This window comes from Plectropomus leopardus, chromosome 15 (assembly GCF_026936395.1).
Source record: "Plectropomus leopardus strain MGB_pleo_1.0 chromosome 15, ASM2693639v1, whole genome shotgun sequence".
NCBI lineage: Eukaryota > Metazoa > Chordata > Actinopteri > Perciformes > Serranidae > Plectropomus > Plectropomus leopardus.
The window spans coordinates 29,434,120-29,456,518 of NC_142190.1; the positions used below are offsets into that span (position 1 = coordinate 29,434,120).

The 22,399-nt window shown below is 39.0% G+C and overlaps 1 protein-coding gene and 1 long non-coding RNA gene across 3 annotated transcripts in view; both read left to right on the top strand.

The window, feature by feature from the left end:
* Positions 1–4,937, top strand: part of LOC148187344 (uncharacterized) — an 84,621-nt gene extending 79,684 nt beyond the window's left edge. The window contains exons 3-4 of the long non-coding RNA XR_015779036.1: positions 4,687–4,746; positions 4,854–4,937. This is a non-coding gene — a long non-coding RNA (uncharacterized LOC148187344). The remainder of the gene's footprint in view (positions 1–4,686; positions 4,747–4,853) is intronic.
* Positions 4,938–11,174: 6,237 nt separating this feature from the next.
* Positions 11,175–22,399, top strand: part of nlgn2b (neuroligin 2b) — an 88,761-nt gene continuing 77,536 nt past the window's right edge. The window contains exon 1 of one of the 2 annotated variants that reach the window (XM_088088360.1): positions 11,175–12,026. The gene's annotated coding sequence lies outside the window, so the exon portion shown is untranslated. The remainder of the gene's footprint in view (positions 12,027–22,399) is intronic. The other variant, XM_042499594.2, reaches the window with a different exon arrangement.

A 22,399-nucleotide genomic window follows, 5' to 3' on the forward strand; every position in this document is an offset into this window, starting at 1 on the left:
TCGGTGAATTTCAACCAGTGTTGTTTCAAAACATGGACTGTATATAAGGACGGACGACGTGCCCCCACTTACCGTCGCTATGCTTAAGTGATGCTAAAATATCCGTAGTAGGGGCGCTGCCATTTTGCACTGGTGAAGTCATTCGGAGCAGGAGTCTGCGTATTAGCGGTATCCGCATTGGGGGAGTTATGACTAATCTTGAGCAGCTTCATTGAACGGATAGAGTGGTGAAGGGATGACGTATTTTTGTAGGCCAACCAGGAAGTAAGCATGGCAGTGGTTTCCTCGTCAAAAACCTTATGGATTTTTTTAATGGGATTTACAGTTATCGCCAAAAATAAACTCTCTGAAGAACACACGATTATGAGACTTACACATTATGTTCAGCACGATAATTTTCAAAGATGAACACCACTTTTGTGTGTTTTGAAGAACAAATGAAATCGCCAGAAGCAAAAAGCTATTGTTAGGCTATACACAAACTACAACACGGTCACACGACTTAAACGTCACAACTACAAACACTATAAAAACATGTTAAAACACAATCAAAAAATATCATAAACAGATAAATCTTCAAGTTCGTGTGCGACTCTGTAAAGCTGCAAAGACAGGCGAGTGGGTTTAATGAGTTACTGTGTCCGGTGTGACGACGTCTAACATCCCCGACAAACACTGTAGTCCCATTTAGCCACTTGTTAGCAACGGCCTTTTTTAAGATGAGTAAAACCTTAAAAGTTCAAAAATTGGGTTTAAGCAAACGTATTTTATGTTGCAGAACAAAACGTCTAAATATCTTTAGCCTGTGTTAATCACAGATCTTATTTAGGGCATTTTACCGAAAACCCATACAAAAAACCCATAGACTTTAAGACGAGGGAACTGGATGTGCTAAAAGGCTAACAAACTGCGTTTTAGGATTCATTGCCTCACTCTGTTGGCTATCACAGCTGTCAATCATGGTGAAAAATCCCCTTTTGTAGAATTGAATAACTCGTTTAAACTAAACTTATCATAAAGGGTGATAAGGCTAATGAGAACTACCTTCAGTGACAGAAACCATCTTTGGGAATAATTTATTTGCCGTGTACTTTGAGTTTTTAGTTTGGCCTATGTCCCATTCAATAACATGGAGGGGTGGGCTTTATGACCTATACTGCAGACAGACACCAGGGGGTGATCCAGTTTGAAATGTTTTGGGGGAACTTTCATGTTGTCCATCTTTATATACAGTCTATGTTTTAAAACAATGTGGGTGGTATGTGTAGATAAACTGTGGTAAACTTCCCTCCATCTAACCAGTGCCTAACTAACCCGCCCCTCCAAAAACACCACCAAATAACGTAAATTATGTCATTTGGCTGTGCTTTGCTGGCTGTTGAACTGTTGCTTGAACTACAGTTTGTACTTTCACATTTTAGTATTGCCCAGCCCCTGTGCAGCCGCCGCAGACACAGAGTATAAAAGCGGCTCAAGAGACTAACCCGCCTCTCTCTCTCTCTCTTAAACTCAGACGGAAATCTGATCAAACAGTAAAGCTAAGCAGCGCTGCTCAAATACAAACCAAGATTCTGTCACTGCGTCGCCTATTTTCTCGCCTCAAATGTTTTCAGAAACATCTTTTAGCTTACCGTTTAACTGTAATATGGCTGCTGCTGTTTTACACAGACCTGTCCCTGCGTGATGTCACCCACAAGCGGGAGCATTTATTGGTCTGTTGTGGTGCCCTGCATTCTGGTTGTAGTTTCCCACCTATTCGGCAAAAGTGTCCTTTTTTTGTTTTCTCTGGTCATGTAGCACCAATTTCAAATTGCAGAGACCACCCAAGTTTTTTTTTTTTTTTCCATGTTGTTCTTATTTGGATGTCTGTAGGTTTTGGACTCTTTGTTGGACAAAATGAGAATTCTGATTTTTTTTATCATCTTGAGCTCTGTGAACTTCTGATATATATATTTTTTATTTTCTTTCTTTCTTTTTTTGTTACAGGTTTACATTTACAGACAAAATTATTAATCAGTAATGAAAGTAATTGCCACCCAGCTGGAAGTCAGAAAGACATTGGACTCTCATGTGAGACAGATGTTAAATTTTGATTGGAATGAAAACTGGTTCTGCAATATTTTAACTTTCTAATGATGTTAGATTTAGATTTAGAATGATGTAGATGTTACATTTTGCAGATGTTGGGTTTTATTTTCTACACCTTACACCTAAATGTTGTAATTCTAGGTCAAGATGACGCTGATATGAGATGTTTGGAAGATGTTGGATTTTGGTTACCTAACAACACAACTTAAAACCAACAAAGTATCAACGTCATCTGTTGTCAGTAATCCATATCAAACTGACGTTTTCAGTAGACATTGACCTGTCACTACATTTTGGTCACCCACCATCACAACTAAATTCATCCAAATATCAATGTCTAACAATGTTGGTGGCCATTTGGGCAGTTTTCTCCTGTGAATGAATAGTAAAGGACAAATAGTGACAGTGACATAACACCACTTATTCCCCTCTGTGTGGAAACCATATTAACTGAGGGAAGGAAAGCAAAATGTTTAATTTAAATGTGTCATCTACTTTACTAAATCAATGGCTGACCCACATGCCCTGTCCCATCTGTGTTATACTAATACAGCTATTAAAAATAACACATCGCTCCTCCCAGATCATCACATTGTAGCGTAATTTCAGCATCCGTATTTAATCCAGTCAGAATGGATTTCGTCTGATTTAAGAGGTCTTTGGCAAATTTGGATACAATGAAGAAAACTGGGACACGGCAGTACATGCAGTACCCTCTGTGTTTCACAATTCTGATTCCAGCAGCAGCCTCAAGTCCTCGAAACAACACAGTTAGACAGTGTTTTTTTTTTGTTTTTTTTTTGCACGCAAAGATTGAGACAGCACAGTCTCTCCAATATTTAATGCTCTTTGAGATCCTTCAATTGATGCAGCCATTGAGCTTTCTGCACTGTTGAACTGTTAAACTTTTCATGTGCTGTACGTCAAGTGTGGAAACATACTGACAAACATGGTCAAACATTTACTAATGCTGCCTTTTTTTTCTTTTTTTTTTTGTATCACAGCGTCCTTGTCGGACCTCTGTTATTAGTCGGGGCTCTGTGGGAGTGAACAGTATGAGCCGGTGCTAAGTAATTCAGAGAGAGGAGAGTGTTCGAGGGGAGACAGAGAATGAGGAGCTGAACGACAGAGAGTGAGCCTGGCAAAGCCACAGCGTTTTACTGCAGAGGTTTTAAATCCTTTAACATGATTTCCCTCATCCTATTAAAGACATAGCTATGGATAGGGAGACTGTAAAGTGTTACGTACAGGAGGGAGGGGGACCGAGTGAGAAGGAGAGAAAGGGAAGGCGAGAGGGAGAGAGATTAAACGGGTGTTAAATATAGGGAACAAATCATCATTCCAGTCCCATTTCTATCTGCAATCAGCCTGCTAAATGTTCTCGCTGTCATCTCGTGTAAATTGGGCTGGATGACCTTTCAATATTTGCTCTCTTCCAACATCAGTCCTTTGGACATCTGCCTTTGGTTTGTCTTAAGTCAAAATTTATCTTTAGCATTTTTTAAAGGCAGCGGATGATGGATTTCTTTACTGCAAACCACCAAAACAGGAGAAATACAGGAGCAAAGGGCACCCTTTTTGGATGCAAAGACTCCTCTACAGTGGATGTATGGAGCATGTTTTTGTTCATGACAGCATATTGACATATTGCTTTGGATAAGAAAGGCACATAGCTCAGAGTTGTGCCAAACTTAATGAAAATATTGTTAAAAATTAACACTTTTAGTGCAGCACCACCTGTTTCAGGTATCAAAATGTTTTGTTTATTTAAACTTTAGAACATAGATTTTGGCATCTACACTCCGGCCTCATCACTCCCTGCTGATGTGCTTACATGAGATATTGGGGAGTGACCCCCCCCCCTCCCTCCAGCTGGTGCCTGCAGGTAAATGCTGGAATGGAGGTGGGGCTGAAAGAGCAGGCAGCAGGGAGGCAGCAGCATTGATAAGGCGAAGGTAAAGCCGGCTGATTTTTGCATCTTAAATACATAGCCAAATTGGGAGAGTGTGTTTTGTAGATTAATGGTTCCCAACTGGTGGGCCACATTTCAAAAGTAGGTCACAGGTCCATTCTGAATGGACAGCAAGTGACTGGCGAACATGTCAAGGTTGTAAAAAAACACACTTTAGTTTAAAGTACAGTGAATTTCTAGCACAGACCTTTTATTTTGAAGTGCAGCAACTATTTTTTGCCATGTTTTATTTATTTGTAGTATTTAGCCTTTATTAACATGCTGTGCCTTTGCAAAGTTTTTTTTTCTTTTACTGGTCTTGAAGCAATGATATTCACTTTTTTGGTTGCAATGTCCAGAGCCCCCAAGTTACAATTAAAAAAAAAAAAGTGTGTCTTCAGACAGGATCTATGTTAACTTAGCTTACAAAACATTATGAATAGATACAGTGAGATCATGTTGGAATATCAATATTGTAACCATCTTCAAGTTAGCTAGCATAGACAATAGTGTTTTTAAGTTTTGTTATCTTTTACGTTATTTCAAACTAGCACATTTAGTTCACCACTGGGCTTCGTCTTCGTCACCACATTCATAAAGGTGTTTTTATTTTTTGGAAATCACTTATTGTGTTTGTATCTCTGCAGGAACAGCTGCAACAACAGGTGATGCGCAGGCAGCAGGGACTGCAGGTAAAAAGTGGAGAGGTGAGTGATTTCTAAGTTATAAAATAAAGCAATAATGTATGAGAGGCTGTGTTACACACAGGTGATAAAAAATAAAACCAACATGCGCTGTCTTTGTATGTAATCAGGCCATCATGAACCTCCAGGACAGCTTCAGTGCTCCTTGCTGAGTTTGTGGAACCAAGCATAACAAAAAGACCAACTATGGGGTGAGTAAATATATTCATCAGTTTTAAAATTTTTTGCTCTATTTTGCAGTCTAAAATTTCATAAAGAAAATTATAAAATTATAAAAAATCAGGGCTGTGTTTTTTGTCCATTTTCAGGCCGGGGTTTTTAAAAACCAGAGACTTGATTTTTAGGTTTAGTTTTATAAAAACATATCTTGCCAGCTTTTTGTGATTTCTGGGGTCACACTAAGCTGCCATTCACTGATTAATCATTAGTCATGGTTAAAAAACATCTAAAAAGCAGAAAATCACAGAAATTTAAAACACTCATACATATGTTTCTGTTGATGATGTGTTTTTATCCCATGTTTAGTCTGTCACTGCCAAAATATCTGCGATTCTTAAGCTTGCTACGATGTTGGACTGTGGTTTGCTTTAGCTCTAACTTTGCTGTAACTTTAAGTTTGTTTGCTGAACACACTACATTATCAAGGCAGCTTGAAGTCTTGTGGTCATTTGTGATGAGTGTCCAAACTTTTTTTTTAATGGGGGCCAGATTAGATGATGTGAAAATAGCAGTGGACCAGCTGATTCTTACATCATACAGGTTTTAAAAAAAATCTCATCCAAATGAGACAAATGCAGCTGTTTCATCTTTAAGTGAAAAAGTATGAAACTTTCTACCGCTCCTGAAAGCGGAAGCCCTCGTTGTCAACTTTATGCTTCTTTGCTGTGACCATGTCTGCTACCTTGTAGGAAATATCAGGTGTTAGGTAAGCATCAATTGCTTGTTTAGCATCTGTTTATGAAAACACATTAGTTTCGTCTGCGTAGTTTAGAGCCCTGCAGACTTTGCAAAAAACGTCTCTCTGTGTTGTGCTCTAAACCTTATAAAGCATTACGGTGACACCCCAGCAAGCAGTGTTTGGTTCTTAAAACTTTCTGAGTATAGTACATTGCAACCAACGCAGTCTTTTAGTAATCTTTTAGCTGCAAGTTTTCTTTTGGTTACCAGAATGTTCTTCTTAAAGTTTGGCAAACATTCTCTATAAACATCTTTCTTTTTTAACATATCACATCACATTACATTTTCATTAAAATTTAAATAAATAAATAAATAAATGAATAAAACAGTGTTCTGAACGTTGCTTCAAGAATGTTCTTCCTTTGTTCACATGTAACATTGTGGGAATGTTTTATGAAAGAACAGTATATGATCTGTCACCCTTAAACATCACCAAAACATCCTCACAATGTTGCATGTAACATCTTAGCTGGCATTTAACCTTATAAAGACATTATTTGAAATGATTAACATTCTTAAAACGATCTTTGAACAGTAGATCAACATGTTTTCTTTAAAACATCATTGCAACGTTTATGTTATGTTAACCAATGTTGTGGGACGGTTCCCTGCTAGCTTGAACTTTGTATTCAAGTCACACTTATGACCTTTAAATGGTATAGTCTTTTGTTACCAAAAAAAAAACTTTAGTTGTGTCCGTAAACAAAAACAAAACACGCAGCAACTATAATCTGAAACCTCAGTGCTGCTGTGAATGCTCAGAGGTGCAATATTAACTTGTATCCAGCAGAGAGAGCTCTTCTCCAACAACTGAACAGTGAGAATGCGTCATCTCTGCATAAATACATCTCTGAGCTGGAGCCTGTGGCTGAGCTTAGTCACTTGTGTGTTGCCCTCATGCACAGTTACCTTCAGTTACAGCAGCAAGCTTGTTTCTCGGGCTGTCGATGACAGTCTTTATTTATACTGGTTTAAGGGGTGCAAATGTAAATTTTAGCAGAAAGTACATTGATTTTGTCAACACTATGCCTTCAGCTCCCTGCTTCCATTGAGTTTCCATGCCAGAGGAAACGTTTTCTTCATTTTATGTTTTTCTGAAGTTCTTAGTGAGCTAAGATTTAACATTTTAAGATGAATACTAACAACTGAATACATTTTACCGTCCTTGCCATTGACAAGTCATTAGAAATATGGAAAGATTAGCAGCACTCACCCTGGATGTAAAATTGACCTTTGATATTAGCTTTTCAGAACAACATTACAAACTTGAGCGCACCATGCTCTATTAAATGCACATCAAAAACATTCAACTAGCTCCTCTGACTCATTCATTCTTCCAATGACATACTGCCTCCTCCTGCATTTCAACTCTTCTGACCGAAGGGCACAGGAGCAACATGCGCGACCTTGATTTAGGAAACAATACGCTTATATCACCCTGCTGAATGCAAGCCAACCCAGCCCACGGTTTAATTCAGCTGTGCAAAGTTTCACTATTCTCCCATCCACTCGGATGATGATGAAAAGCTTGATCTGTGATGCAATCGAAAAAAAAAAAATTCAGTAAGCAGATGATACTCGTACAGCTGTTGGCTCTTTAATCTTCTCCCTAACCTGTGATAAGTGGTCAGAGCTCTGGGGACTTTAGCACCTTTCTCATTTTAACAACACACCTGAAATTTGCCCTTTGCAAAAGCACTATTGAGAAATGCTCTCCATCTTTAGTGACCTGTCAAAACAAGTTGTGGTTACCAGCCTTTGTCTTTTGAGTGAAGTTCTGCTCTGTCAAAACAAGGCTATCCTTATATCAGTATGGTCAGTTATTCATGGTAATTGGTCTATGTTGAACATAGAACTTAGAATTATTTGACATTCTTGTCAAAATCGAGTTATTCATATATTCTTATTCCATGACAACTCATTAACATTGTGTGTTTTTTTTTTTTTTTTTTTTTAATTTTACATCTAAATAAAACAATACCAATAAATTAACCATTATGCTTAAGCGGGTAAATGGTCATTTAGTTTTTACAGAAAAATTACTGCCTTATCATGTTTTCCCAGTTAAATAAAATTGTCTTGTGAGCATTTATATTTTAAGAGCTAATTCAGATAAATATATTGCCTTGGTTCATTCCACAACTGCACCGTATTTGCACACTTAATTAACACATAATAATAATACTTGATAACGATAATTGCTTGGATTTCTATAGCATATTTCACAAGAACCAAGGACACTTTACATAGTAAACAAAACTAAACAACATACAAAACCAAACAAATACAAATGTGAAAAAGTTGCACGTAGCATCACTATACATAGAAAAGGAATGGGGTTTATGTGATAAAAACATGAACATTATTTGAACTTTTGAGATCATGCATGTAGGGAATTTGCTGTGTAATTACAGCATAACGGAGTACAAAAATCAATGCTTTGCACTTAAGGTCCAATCAAACTAATGACTGTGAAAATCAAAGTAGACTCTGGTATTCTTTTCTCCATCCATTTAATAATTTTCTGCCGCATATTACGGTTTGCGCTGTGTGAGAAGCAGGCGCCCTTGCTCCCCAGCCATATCCTCTACTTCCTGGGACATCCTGAGGCATTCCCACACCAAATGGGATATTTCATCCCTCCAGTGTGCCCTCGGTCTGTCCCGGCTCACCTCCCAGTCGGACATGCCCAGAGGACATCCAGGGAGGTGTCCCGGGGGCAGCCCCATCAGATGGCTAAACCACCTCCTCTGGCTCCATTCGGCACAAAGCCACACTGGCTCTGAGCTCTTCCTGTGTGCCTGAGCTCTTCACACTGTTCCCATGAGTCAGTCACACTGTGAACGGAGCCTGTTTTAGCCACACGTATCGTCCGTTTCATCACCTCACTCATGACCATAGGTGAGAGTTGCAGTGATGGAAAGTGGATCGATGACTGGTAAATTGAGAGTGTCACCTTCAGACTCAGCTCCCCCCCTTCACAATCACAGCTCAATAATGCCTGCATCACTGTTGACGTCACGCCAATCTGTCTGTGGATCTCAGGCTCTATGTTGCCTCCCTTGTGAGTGAGACCCTTAAACTCCCAACCCAAAGGGAGCAATCGACCATTTATCAGCAGAGTTACCATGGTCACAGCACAATAAAACTAGCACAAGGCAACATTTAGTTGACTTCAGTTTGTTCAGTTTAGTTGCAGATCTCCATAGAGCATAGGAAAAGGCTCACTCTTTAAACCATTAACAAAAAAATTGGGTTTTGCTAGCAATTGGAATTAATGCTGCTAGAATCAGGGTATTAACAATGGATTAAATGACTTCCTGTATATTAAAGTTGTCACTCATATGAACTCGTTATCACATGCCTGCAGAATTCTTAAGCTCTACAGAGTATTTTGTCTTTCTGCTCATTGTTTAGTCTTCACGGCCCTTACCTTGTGGTTGACCCTCATTGCTCTCAACAGTGTGTATCCCAGGCAGCAGGCGGCTCAATGAAATAGCTTTAAAACTTAACTGCATGCTACCTGCGCAGCACTTAAGAGCAGAAAAAGTTAGCCACTAGCTGATGACAACTTTGGAGCATTTTGCCCCTAAAGAGCCAAATATTTCTTTCAGGAGTTGGAGAGCAAAACAGATCTGAAAACAGCAACAATTGACTTACATAATCGCTATAGGTGCAAGACCGTAGCAACTAACACTGGGAGGACCAAATGCCAATGCACAAAATCTAGCTAGCTAATGTTCTACCAAAATTTAGCAAAACATTGCAAGGAGATAAGCTTTAATAAAATTGTTATTTTCATGACACTTTACAGATATACCCTACGATACCATTCTTATTACATTCTAGTTTTCCACTTTTTATTACATTTTAATGTTAGAAAGAGAGCACAGTGCTTGACATTAATTGTACCTGCCCACAACAGGCCCTGAGGAAGTAAGCCACGCTTTGAAACCAATTTTTCGTAGTGGGCAAACAGTGGAATTACATATCCCAATGCCATCATATGGTGTCATTGGGCCCAGAAAGAATATTTCCCATAGACTTACATTGGGAAAAAGACACCTGTAAATCCAACTGTTCTTACCCCCAAGTCAGTATATATAAAAGCTTTGCAGTGGACTTCCGTTTCTACGTATTACTATCTACGTATCCCTCTGCATCTGCTTTTGACATTCTGGGTATCGTGATGTCAACACAATTACAAGGTGGGATGATGCTGCACGTGGTTATGTTTAGGCAACAAAAGCACATGGCAACCAATATTGGGATGTCAACAAAAGCACATGCTGGCACAAATGGTTAGGATTAGGAAAAAAGAGGGACATGGTAAGGTGTAGAAAAAAACCCATCATGTTCAGACGGGAAGCAAACACCGCACTCTGGCCTGAAAGTCTGGGGTTTGTTGGATCCAGCAGTGAGATATCGTGGACACTACAGGTTCTGCCTGGTCTCAAGTGACGTAGACCATCCACATATGGCACTCCCAGTGCAGGTGCTGTCCGGTGGCATCTAACAACATCTCAAATAGTTCTGTTTGGCCGTGTTTGGCCACACGCAAAGTGGCTTTTGGTGTCTGGATCTCACACATAAAAGTGGCAGTATTTGATGACTGCAATATGATATCGTGGTGATAAATCAGTGAATAAATTCTTTTTAGCATCACAACCCCAAAAATTGTCTCATTCCACGATATATATATATATATATATATATATATATATATATATATATATATATATATATATATATATATATATATATATATATATATATAGCAATTTCAGTTCACTTTAATTTGTGGAGGGAGGATTTGTACCCCCTCGTATACTATCATTATGATTAGATGTACAGAATTACAGTGATGTTAATGTTTCTTCATAACTGCTATTTATAAATAATAGACAGCTGTTGTATGTAAAACCTGTGTTTACAGCTTGTTTTTGCTGCCCCCATGTGGGCAAATTGATGCAGGTTTAGGTGAAAGTGTAGCTACCTTTTGAACACTGCATACATTTATTTCTCACTAAAATGATCACCGAATTACTTTCCAGGAACCTTTGTTTTTATCTTTACAGTTGATTATCTGACACTTTGAAGGAAATCGCTCGGAGCTATGGAGCTGTAAAACAAAGCTGCACCAATATAAATCTATTTTACATGCATCACATGAAAATATATAGTATAAGTATACATATTATTCTTAGTAGCAGTACTTGTACATTTTGACATTATTTTACTATAGGCTAAAAAAAAAAATCTGACGTCAGCCTGGTGCAGATCCCCATCTAACATCAACCAAAGCAAATCCCTTCCCAGGGTTTCAAATGGATGTTTTTCTTTCACATGACGACTTCAGCAGAGCGAGCGCCTGCTCACTGAATTATGCGTCGCACCTCCTCGTCATGACAACTGGCAGCGAGATTGAAATATTGCAAGTGGTGTCCTGTGAGCGCGAGAGAGAGGCGACGGAACCGCACTGAGAGAGAGAGAGAGAGAGAGAGAGAGAGACTGTTGGAGCACGAGCCGTGGGATCCTCACAGTGCAGGCATCGGGCTGCAAAATCATATCACTGCATGTATTTAAAGCACTTATGGTGCCTTTCTGAAAGCATGCAGGCTAAATGGAAGACCCCCGCGCTGCGTCTCAGTCTGTGTTTTCTGTGAAGAGCATCTGATACCAAGTGAAACCAAGAGAGAGCAGCACGCAAGCGCGCAAAGAAGAGATTGGACACCTGATTTTTTTTTTTTTTTTTTTTTTAGTGGGGTGTCTTTAGAGCGCTATTTCACATTTTTAAGGCAAAACAATCGGTGTTTTGAAGGCCCTGGCAGTGCCGCGGGGGCAGATCCGGTGGATTATAATCAGCATGGACAAATGGGGGAAAGAGGACTTTTGAAGCGCGGCGCACAGTCCTGATGCTCTAGCGTTACGCATTTATTTTACTGTGAGCGCCTTTTTCTCCCCCCTCCCTCCCTCTCTCTCTCCTGTTTGAATCACTCGCTGCTGCATCTCAACATTGCAAAAAAGTCAAATATCTGTGGATAAGGAACAGAGCAGGGTGTTGTCAGAGAGGGATGAGAGGAGGAGGGGGGCAGTATGAGGTGTGCTTTTTTTGGAAAAGCCGGAGAAAGACGGACACCGAGAAGGTGCACTGATGTGCCTGCGACGCGTTACCCTCCTGAGAAATAATCGCGATCAGGGAAGAAATGGCCTAGTTAAAAAAGCTCATCGACGCGCCGGCTGAGGATAGAAAAGAAGAATCGTGCTTTAGATGGACGGGCCGTCATCATCGTCATCATCATAATTCTCGCATCGAGTCTTTTTAGGTAAGCCATATGTCCACCGCTACCTCCTAAACGTGACTGGGGCTTTTTTCTGTCCATCATGGGCTTTTCATGTGTGCGCAATCTGTACGCTTTGGTGACTTCGCACATTGCGCACGTTATCCATCTTGACGCACTGTCACAATTGGGGGAATGAGATATCAATGTAAATCCTCGTGCCACTCGTGTTGCCATAGCACATATTTTCTTCCTTTTTCAGCGGGAGCCTTCGATTGGCCTTGCCTGTTGATAAGCTGTCACATCTTAACATGATCACTCCGGCATCAGCATTCTGTCGTTTTAACCCCGCTGCTAACAAGATATCCGTGTGATTTAATTGGAATCAACTCATCATGTAGGCTGCCAATCACACCGGCTCCAACAGTGTGCTATAGATTCTCCTCATAATGCTTTTATTCCTTTTATTGATGTCTGTGTTAGGGCTTAATTAGACACACATGCTGCTGTGCTGCAATCATCTCAACCAATGTGTGTGACAGGCCTTGAACTCAGAAGATGTCCTCTCTCATGAACACACTCGGAGACAGACACACACACACACACACACACACACACACACACACACGGACACAGACACACACTGTGCCCTAGAAGATGCAGATAGGATTGTGAATTAAATGCACACACTCTGATGATCCAGGGAAAGGCTCCATTAATATTCAGTGCTGGTTGGGCAGCGCTCAGTTAATGGCAGACAACAGGACCTCTGTTCTGACAGGTCGTGGATGAGAAATGGTATATTTTCATTTTTAGGGAATAAATGTGTTTTTTTGCCAATGATTCGGCGCCTGTAGCTACGGAGGAGTGACATTTAAAATCCATCAGAAAAGCAATAAAGGGATTTTGTGGCTTTTTTGGCTGAATTTGGTATTACTCTTGTTCATGCACTGTTGGAATAGCTGTGATTGCTTTCTTAAGCCTGCGTCATGTCAACCTGGTTACTGGCATTTGGGCACTTATGGCTGAAGACTTGCATGGGCTTCATATATGCTGTACTTTTGCCTGATTCTGTGCATTTTTAATCCAAATGTTGTCATTGCATTTGAGACGAAAGCACATGGTGAATGGAGCAAAGATTTGGCAGAAATGTACCCATAAGTACAAATTTGAAACATCTCTGTGGAACATTTAAAAGCTGTATTTCTTCTAAGCTTTGATTATCTATTTCTGAAATGGATCCATTTTGTCTCTAGTTATTCACTCAGCAAGTGGGCCTGGAAGATTTGGTGGCAAATAATATCCAAGGATGAACCTTTGTCATATTGAAGGATGTAGCGCAGTGACATCATCCACTTACTGTAATCATCCATACAACAGTTTATACACTTTTAAACCTGCCAGCATGAGTTTCTTTTAATCTCCAAAAACAGATACTGCAATGCCAACTGTACGATTTTTACTGTATCCAATAAACTACAGCAAAGGGCCAATAGAGCAAATGTAATGGTGAGCACAGTGTTTGTTTCCAGAGAGAAATACAAAAGATTAAATGGAAAATAAAAAGGAAGAATGGCGGCTTAATGGATTGAACAACAAAATGAAGTGTTTGGTCCTCAGGTAAATTTTGTGTGTGTGTGTGTGTGTGTGTGTGTGTGTGTGTGTGTGTGTAGCTGAAGTGTTGCTGAGGCGTTCAATGTGATGTTGCTTCTTACGAAACAGGATCTAAAATCGAGCTTTCTTGAAGGATGAGGGCTAAAGTTGTTTTGCATACAGTTGTTACATGCTGTTATTGAGTGAGAAGCCTCGTCAAACATCAGTGCTTATTTCCATCACCACGGCTAAGCATTTAAAAAGAATGGTCAGATAATTCTACCTTGCTATTGCATTGGTTTAACTTTTAGGTTATTGTCATTCTTGGTTAATTTAATTTAGACGAAAGCTTTTGAACTGATTATCTCACCAAACCAAATAAAAAAATTCAAACAAAACTGAATTGAAAAATGAACTCTTGAACATGCCCAACCCCACTGCCAGACACAATGTTGGTATTGCAAATTTCTGCAAACCTTGGCTATATCTCATTTGTATTTAATTCGTGGATATGTTAAATCTTTTCAACGACATTGTGGTTAAAGTGTGGGTAGATATAGGCCTCCAAACCACTTGTTTAGATAAAGATCATGTTTGAGTTTTTTTTTTTTTTTTTTTTTTTAAAGACAGTTTTGGTGGCACATTATGGCTGGAGAGGCTGTCTGTGTCTCTGTGAAAATAAGTTTTTTGTGGTTCTATCCCGGCAGGAAATGCAGCAGTGTCTCTTGCTAAAATTATTTGTTAGATAAAAAGCTGCTTGAAACTCAGCAATGACTCGCTAAAAATGAATCAGTTCTGTTGTTTTCGGTCTCAAACAGTGGTCTGCAGCTTGACAGGCATCTTGCCTAGATTTCACACCATTCCCTCCAACTCCAGTTCACAAAGTCACCTCAAACACTACATCACTTGAGAAACATTGATATACTGTATGTATGAAACATACAAATGTGGAATTTGTGGTTTTCAGAAACATACAGTGCCAACATATGTCTTTTGTAGACTGTGCTGACATCAGCGTCATAGGAACTATCTAAAATGACAGAAACCGTGTTTGCGAAACATTTATTGGATTTTTTTTTTTTAATTTTCAGTTTGACCCATGTCCCATTTGCTAACGTGGAGGGGGCGGGGTTTATGGTCAGAACTGCAGCCAATCAGCAGGCGGCCATCGACATGTTTTGGCTTGACTTTTGAGGAGCTGTCTTGTGGTCCATCTTTATTCCATCTTTATAAACAGGGTATAAAACAAACGAAAAACCTGAAGTCCTCCTTAAGACTTTTATTTGTACATTCTTCTTCTGCATCATTTCTTTCAGCTGTGCACCGACGGCTGGTTGCATGGCTGTGGATTGAAGTGCACTCAAAACAATACACGGGTAATACAACATGAATTCGGCAGTTGGTGAAATGGCCCATTAGTCAGCTCTCTGATGCTGCAATGCCATGTGGATTAATTCAGTTTTTCCATTAAAAAAACATTTGCTGTTCTACTTGTCAATAAGTCTTGTTACACCAAAATAAAGACTCACTGTATGTTAGCAGGCCACTGCAGCCATAAGATGTGCTTTTTCAAAATATAGTTGGTAAGTGGCAGTAAACTGAAGTGTCATTTGTTTCTTTCATTTCAGTGTGGCCCTCTGAGGAGGAACAAAAGTATTATTCATGTTTTTTTTATTGGACTTAAGTTATATAATCTGCAAAGAAAAGATGCATGAAAAACTGATTTATTAAAGGCAGCTGGCTGCAGTTTTATTGTATTTCATTCCAGTCATGCCTACACATTTGACCTCAGTTTGTTTATGTCTCCATTGAAGTTTAACTTTCTGATTTGGTCCCTGTTTTGTTTTTGTGTTTGTTTGTTTTTGTTTTTTCGTTCTCCATCTTAAATACAATGCTTTAATACTTGTAGATTCCAGTGGGTCAGTCTCCTTAGTACATATTATGCATCTTCTTTTTCAGTATGTATATTTGGCATTAACAGACTGTTACTGCCAAATATACATGCAGAAGAAGGTCGTCTGGCCCGAAACGTCCGTGTAGCAATGATAAAAAGTGCTATTATTGGAGTGCTGTCCAGATTTGTCTGCATTGATATCCACTTTGAGGATTTAGCACCCAGTCTCAGAAAGTTTAACTGCAAGTGAGCGCATTGTGTTTGATTTCTTCTACTGTTAAACAAGGCTGTGTCCAAGTATATGTCCCCATAAACTCCTCATATTGCCAGCTGTACAGCATCGTTATGCCGCCATCACATCAACAGACCGCACAAAGTGTTCAGACACAAGTGGTCTCCCAGCAATGACGCATTCACACTTTGAAAAGTGCAAAAATATTATATATCCGCATATAATTATATATTCTCATAAAACACACATGCACTCAAAGCGCCCTTTGCCATATGATTCTAATGTAAGGACAGCAGATCCCGGCTGTGAATCACAGAGGAGGCTGGAGAGATTTTTCTCTGCTAAAGTCAGTGCGGTATTTCAGACCAGTACATCATTTGGCGTAAAAGTGATCCAATGTCCACTCAATGGCTGAAACATTAGAATGGAAATTTAAGTTATAACAGATGGGCATGGAACCAGGGGTCAGGTAAATAAAGCAAGGGCCCACAAGTAATTTAAAATGATTGCTGTTTGTAAAGTAGTCAATCTGTTCAAATTGTCACCATGCCTCCATAACAGCATCTTCCACGATTTCTGTCTTTTGCTGTTGTTTTCTTTCTCTGGGGTTTCTTCTGAGGTTCCCCCTCTCGTTTCTGTTTTCCATGTCAAAACACTATGAACTGAGGGTCAGTCCCTTAAGGAGACTCTGCAAGATTGTGCACTAAAAAAAAAAAGAAGTGTGTTTCAAGTGCTCAAGAAGTCCACAGGAGAGCCCTCCTGTGCTCGCCAGTTGTTTTTTTTAGTGTGGGACTACCCTGAGTCCTCAGATAAATAACAATAGCATTTTTAAAAATCTGTTATGTCTGTTGGATTGAGAAGTCTGACATTGTACGTTATCTATAGTGTCACTGTTGACCGGCTGTCCAGAAGGCTGCACATTTGTAACAAAAAACCAGACAACAAAAACACATTAACATGAGACAGCATGTGTCTTTTTTTTAGGTTTTTGTGCACTGCTGTTTTGTGTTTTTTGAATTCATACAGTTCTTGTGGGGCAAGACAAGCTAAGCAGAATCCCTGAACAGCATGACAAGTCAGCACATATTGCTTGATATTTAACCAGCTTAAGCCTAATCGCCTGATTAGATGTTGGCATTGCACATTTCTGCAAACCACGGGTACATACCATTTCAGTATAGTTGTATGTTGTATGTAGTTAACAGTGGATATGTTTGGGCACAATAACCGCTTGGTTATGGTTTAGAAAAGCTCCTGTTGGGGCTACAATACCTGGTTTGAGGGGCACTCTCCCAATTGGACATGCAGCAATGTCTTGCTAAAAAAAACACCTGCTATTAGTGGCACTATCCTGATTGAAAACGCAGTGAGGTCTTGATAAAAGACAACCGCGTTTTGTGTCGCCATCCCAGAAATGCAGCAATGTCTCCATAAAAGACAACTGCTTTTCGTAGAACAATTCCTGTGGGAAATGCAGTGATTTCTCTGTTAAAAACTGTTTTTTTGTGCCTCTATCCTAGTGGAAATACAGCAACAGGTCAATAAAAAATACCCACATTTGGCAGCTCAAAGCCTTCGGAAACACAGTGATGACTTGCTAAAAAACACATGGTTTCGTTGTTGTTACACCATCCACCATCCTCTCCACCTTCCTCTCATACACTGTGTGACTTCAGAAATGTTTACGTGAAATGTATAAAAAGGTTCAAATGTAACATATTGGTGCTTTGCAGGAATTTACAATGTCAACATTTCCTTTCTGGAGGTTTGGCAGCTATTAATATATATGATATCCACTTGTCATATGACCAGCCTAGTTTTTACCTAAGCATTGTAAACTACAGCATCTTTAAATGAAACATTTACTGTAATTGGGGTTAATGGTGTAGCAGCTTTAAGGGAGGCTCTGAGATGTTAATTTCTGTGTGAAGATGTCAAGTCAGAGAAAATGCAGGTTACAGTGACCCAGCTTTCAGCCACGTCACGGCCAAGAAGAGAAAAGCAGGAGAATTGCTTGACCTGACCCATTATCTATGAGCAAAGTAAGCTGGAGAAAACACCTGTGCAAATGCCATGGTAACCATCTTGTGTAACCTCCTTCGAACAATATCACATAACAGTCATCCTTAAAATAAGCCAGGATAAGTGCCGTCTTGTCTCTCAAGGTCTGGGAAGAACATCATACCAAACCCCGTCAAAATATCTGCTAATTTGATGTCTGTTATCAGCGGCAGAGACATAAGCCCATTAAAAACGATACACGTGACCTTTCCTGAATTGCAAAGTTCCAGCCTTAAATTCATCAGACATGATCCATTAAGCAGCGGCGACACTTAGTGCTCTGATATATTTTGGGTGGTGATACACAAGCTCGAGCTGGCATTCAAATATCGCATCCACTCTCTAAAAAAAAAAAAAGCAGTGGTAGTTTATCAGTGAACCGCACTGATCATAATTCACCTCGCTTATGACACGGCGCGCACATTAAGCAGCTGGTGCTCTTTAGAAAGGTGTGGGCAGTGTTGACGTGAATTGGACAGATGTGCAGTTTGAAGTGTAGCCTATATGATGTATTGGAGAGGCAGCCCATTTATTAATAATTAAATGTCATAGTTTCTACACGTAGAGATGGGAGCATAATAGCCGGTTAATGCTGCAGTATGAAGTTAGCTAATGCTGGTTTCATTGGCTCTGGATACAGTGAAGAAGTCTAATACCTAATGAGATGTGGTGCTAAAAGAAATGTTAATAACCATGCCGTCACCTGCTCTCTACCCCGATGCAGAAGTGAAGTGTTGCTCAGTGGAAAAAAAACAACAGAGTATGTCCTTCCCTCCTGTCTGCTGCTTTCAAATGCACTCAGTTTCTCGTGGAAACCCAATGTGGCTGCTGTAATATAGAGCTGAAGACATAATTAGAGACAACAAGTGAGAGAAGAGTGACATACATTGAATGAAAGCAAAATGAGACAGTGTGTGTAGTGTTGTCACTAACTCTGTAAATTAACTGAATCATTATGAATCAGAAGGCAATTTGACTACAAGTAAGATGTTAGGCAACACAGTCAGACATTTTTTAAGACGAAATGAATAATACTCTGAATAACACTGGGGCCTGCAGCCCAGTCGCCAGAAAAAAGTGTCGGCATTGTACTTTTCTGCAAACCACATTACTTTTTAGCGTTTCATTCATTTATCAATGTTTTTAAAGTGACATAATATTGGAGCTGTGGAGGTGGAGGGGAGGGTGGATGACGTGTATCTTAGGCTGCTCCCTGTTTGGAACCAACACACAGCAAAACTGGTTACGTTTTAGCGAGTCATCAGCGGCTTTTTAGCCACCAAACATGAGTGTTTTGTAGCTGCCGGTCACTGTTTTTCTAGTGGATTTTTAGGCACAGAAAGCAGCCTTTTTACCAAGACATTGTGCTCTGTGTGATAGTGGCGCCCCAATAAAGTATTTTATGCCAAAACACAATCTTTTCCTACCATGAGGGTTTTTTTGTGCCTTAACATAACCATACATTAACCCTTTGAAACCTGGATTGGCATCATTTTTTGTGCACTTTAATAAGTATTTAAACTTTCTAACAATAAGCAAACTGGTTTTCTTTCTTTGGAAAACACTGGAAAAAAAAGAATGAGCAACTTTGCAAGAAATGTTAAGCAGCTTGCAGGAAATTACTAGATCTGGATTTTTAGCTAAATACGAATACTAATACTACTAATACTAAATACTATTTTAGACTCATAATTGTATATTAAAATAATTTTACAGAATTATTATTTTTAAAAACTTTTTTTTTTTTTTTACAATATCTTGTACCTTGTTCCAACTTACTTTTTCTTACTTTGAACTTCTTCCCATGTTTAAAAAAAGAGGCAATTTACTCTGGTTCCAGAGGGTTAAGTACAGCGTTGTTAAGTTTCAATGTATCTAAAGTGCAAATGTAATGTAATCAGTGGTTTGCACACACGTACAATGACAAATTTTGTTTTTGGATAGTGGTATGACCCCCAAAAAGGCTTTCAAATTCTACCTGACAATGAACACGATGGATATTTTGTCTTAATTGAAGATTTTGTTTTATTTTTTGTGTCACGCCATCGTAAATGTGCCTCAGGTGAATACATTCAAATGTCTGTTCAATCAACTAAACTATGGGTGTGTCTTCAATTGGAAATGGGTGGGACGGAACCAGAAGCTGTTATTTTATACCTGATATTGATATAGTTTAAAAAGGAAACTATTTACAGAACAGCCACAGGATTGAGCTTCAGATCATTTTTTTTATCACAAGATCTGTGCAAGATACTCATTTCATCCGAGTACTCGTCTCAACACAACTAATGACAGAATAACACCCTGGTGTCCAAATTAGAGTAGAGTAATACACCTCAGAACCACAGGCAGCTCTTGATAGAACTTCTTCTTTTTTTTGTCTTGGAAACGGTGCACCAGTAGGTTTTAATTTTGGTTGGTTAGCACATGGTAAAAAAGGCAAATCATTTTGTCAAAAATCAAACAGTTTAGCCGGAAAAACTATCGACAGCGAGGTTTGACTCATCACTGCAAAAGGCAACACCACCAATCTTCAGTCCAAAACACATTTAAATATGAAAATCACAACCTTTTTGTTGTTGTTTTGATTTAAAATATTCAGCCTTCCAGATAAAACTGTATACTGTACCTGACCTTTAATTAACTAATTGTGAGAGTAGCTGCTCTGTTGAAGCCCTGTGCAAAAATCAGGCATCCCGCAAAGCTCCTCACTTAAATGGTGAGCAGCAGACACTTTATAGGTAGTGGCTAATGTTTGGGTGTCCTGTGGTGTGCTAGATTCCATCAGATGGCATAACCCTTTGAAACCTGGACCGACATCAGTTTTCTTGTGCTGCATTTCACCCTTCTGTGCAAATGAATTTGATTTAAAAAAAAAAAAAAATTGTAAGAAATTGGTAGAATATGACAAAACACAAAAACTGTCGGGTGGGGAGTGACTGCTTGCCAATGCTTGTCACCTTCTCCCCATTTTTACGAAAGAATTAAAACCAATTTGTCCAGGTTTTAAAGGGTTAATCCTGTAATTTCTGTTGAGTTATTGTTACACCCTGCGGCCTCTGAACTGCTGATCTGGTCCTTTTGTACCAAGACATTTAGCCGTTTTTGTTAGTGTATGAAGGATTGTTGGTCTTCCAGCAGTTTCAAGTCTGAAGGTCAGCGGTTCATGTCTCATCGTGTAGATGTCAAAAGTTCGGATGATTCAGGGTCTCTGCAATAGTCATCATTGCTGGCCCCTGTGCATGCTCAAATAAACTGGGCTCCACTCTTTCCCACTCCCAAAATGTGGAAATATCAGGGGTACTATGCTGTCTAAAAGCCAAGACCTCTAGTTTGAAGGCAGTAAACATTAATGTTAATCAGCAGTGCGAGAGTTTCGTCTGAAAGTTTCACATACAGTTGCAGAATCATACTGTTGCTGCAACTGGAGGAAAACAGTGGAGCTAAATCAAATTTTGGTGCAGATGCAGATTAAAACTCATTTACCTGGACAATAAAGAAATGTTCTTCCACCACCTTTAAACTGGTTCATATTCAAATGGCATATTTAACACAACAGATTTCCTTTTGCATTAGAAATTAGCATGAAATGTGTTATTGGGTTATCATATTAGGGAGGCAGCATGAGATTTGGGCTGTAGTGGGATTCCATGAAAAACAGAACTTGTCTGGCAGGTTACAAGGACAGAATAAGAAAATGAATATATGTAAAAAATAATTCAACTTAGTGAAAAAAAAGTGATTTTCACATTTAATTGCGACAATTGTCATAACTGTTGTGTAAATAAAGGGACAAGAAGTCTTTTTTGGTATGTTTGCTCTGAGGTCATAAAGTTGGAAAAAAAACATGGAAGCTACAAAAAGAAAAAGATAGGTGGCATTTTAATGTTAAGAGCGTTTAAACAAGAAGTTGATAGCTGTTTCTTCTATTTATATTTTTAAATATTATTTTGATTTTGATATATTTTATATATTCTGTTTTATATTTTTGTATATTTGTATATTAAATCTAGGTCTCTCCACATAGATAGCAGTTAACATTAATACGGTATTAAACATTACATGTGATCAAAAATGAAAATTTAATATGTGAATTAAGAAAAGAGTTTCTACCATTGACTAAGCATTGACTTTTGCCCGTTATATTTATGCATTTATGACGTCAAGTCGGCAGCTCATGGCATAAAATAATGTTATTAATGTTAGTATACTCACCTGGTATGCTTTATAGTTCAAAGTTTGCAACAACTAATATATGTACATACTAAAATGTGCAACTACTAAAGTAAATGATAGCTACTAGGAAGAAAATAACAAAATATCTAATAATTTTTTACTGTCAATTTTTGACACCGTTTCCTTGCTTTTGGCCATTTCTGCTGCACTGAAATGTCATAACTGGGCAACTCAGGTATTATCGAAATTTCCCAATTTCCCCACTCGTACTTGCTACAGTTACAATGTCGGTTATATGTACACACACACACACGCACCACATATAACTTATAACCAGCACTTTTATTTACCAATACAATGCTCTTTCATTCTCACATATACACACAAACACACGTCTTCGCTGACCAATTTATGACATTTTTTCTCTGCATTTTAGTGGCAAGTACAGAAATAGTTTTTGTT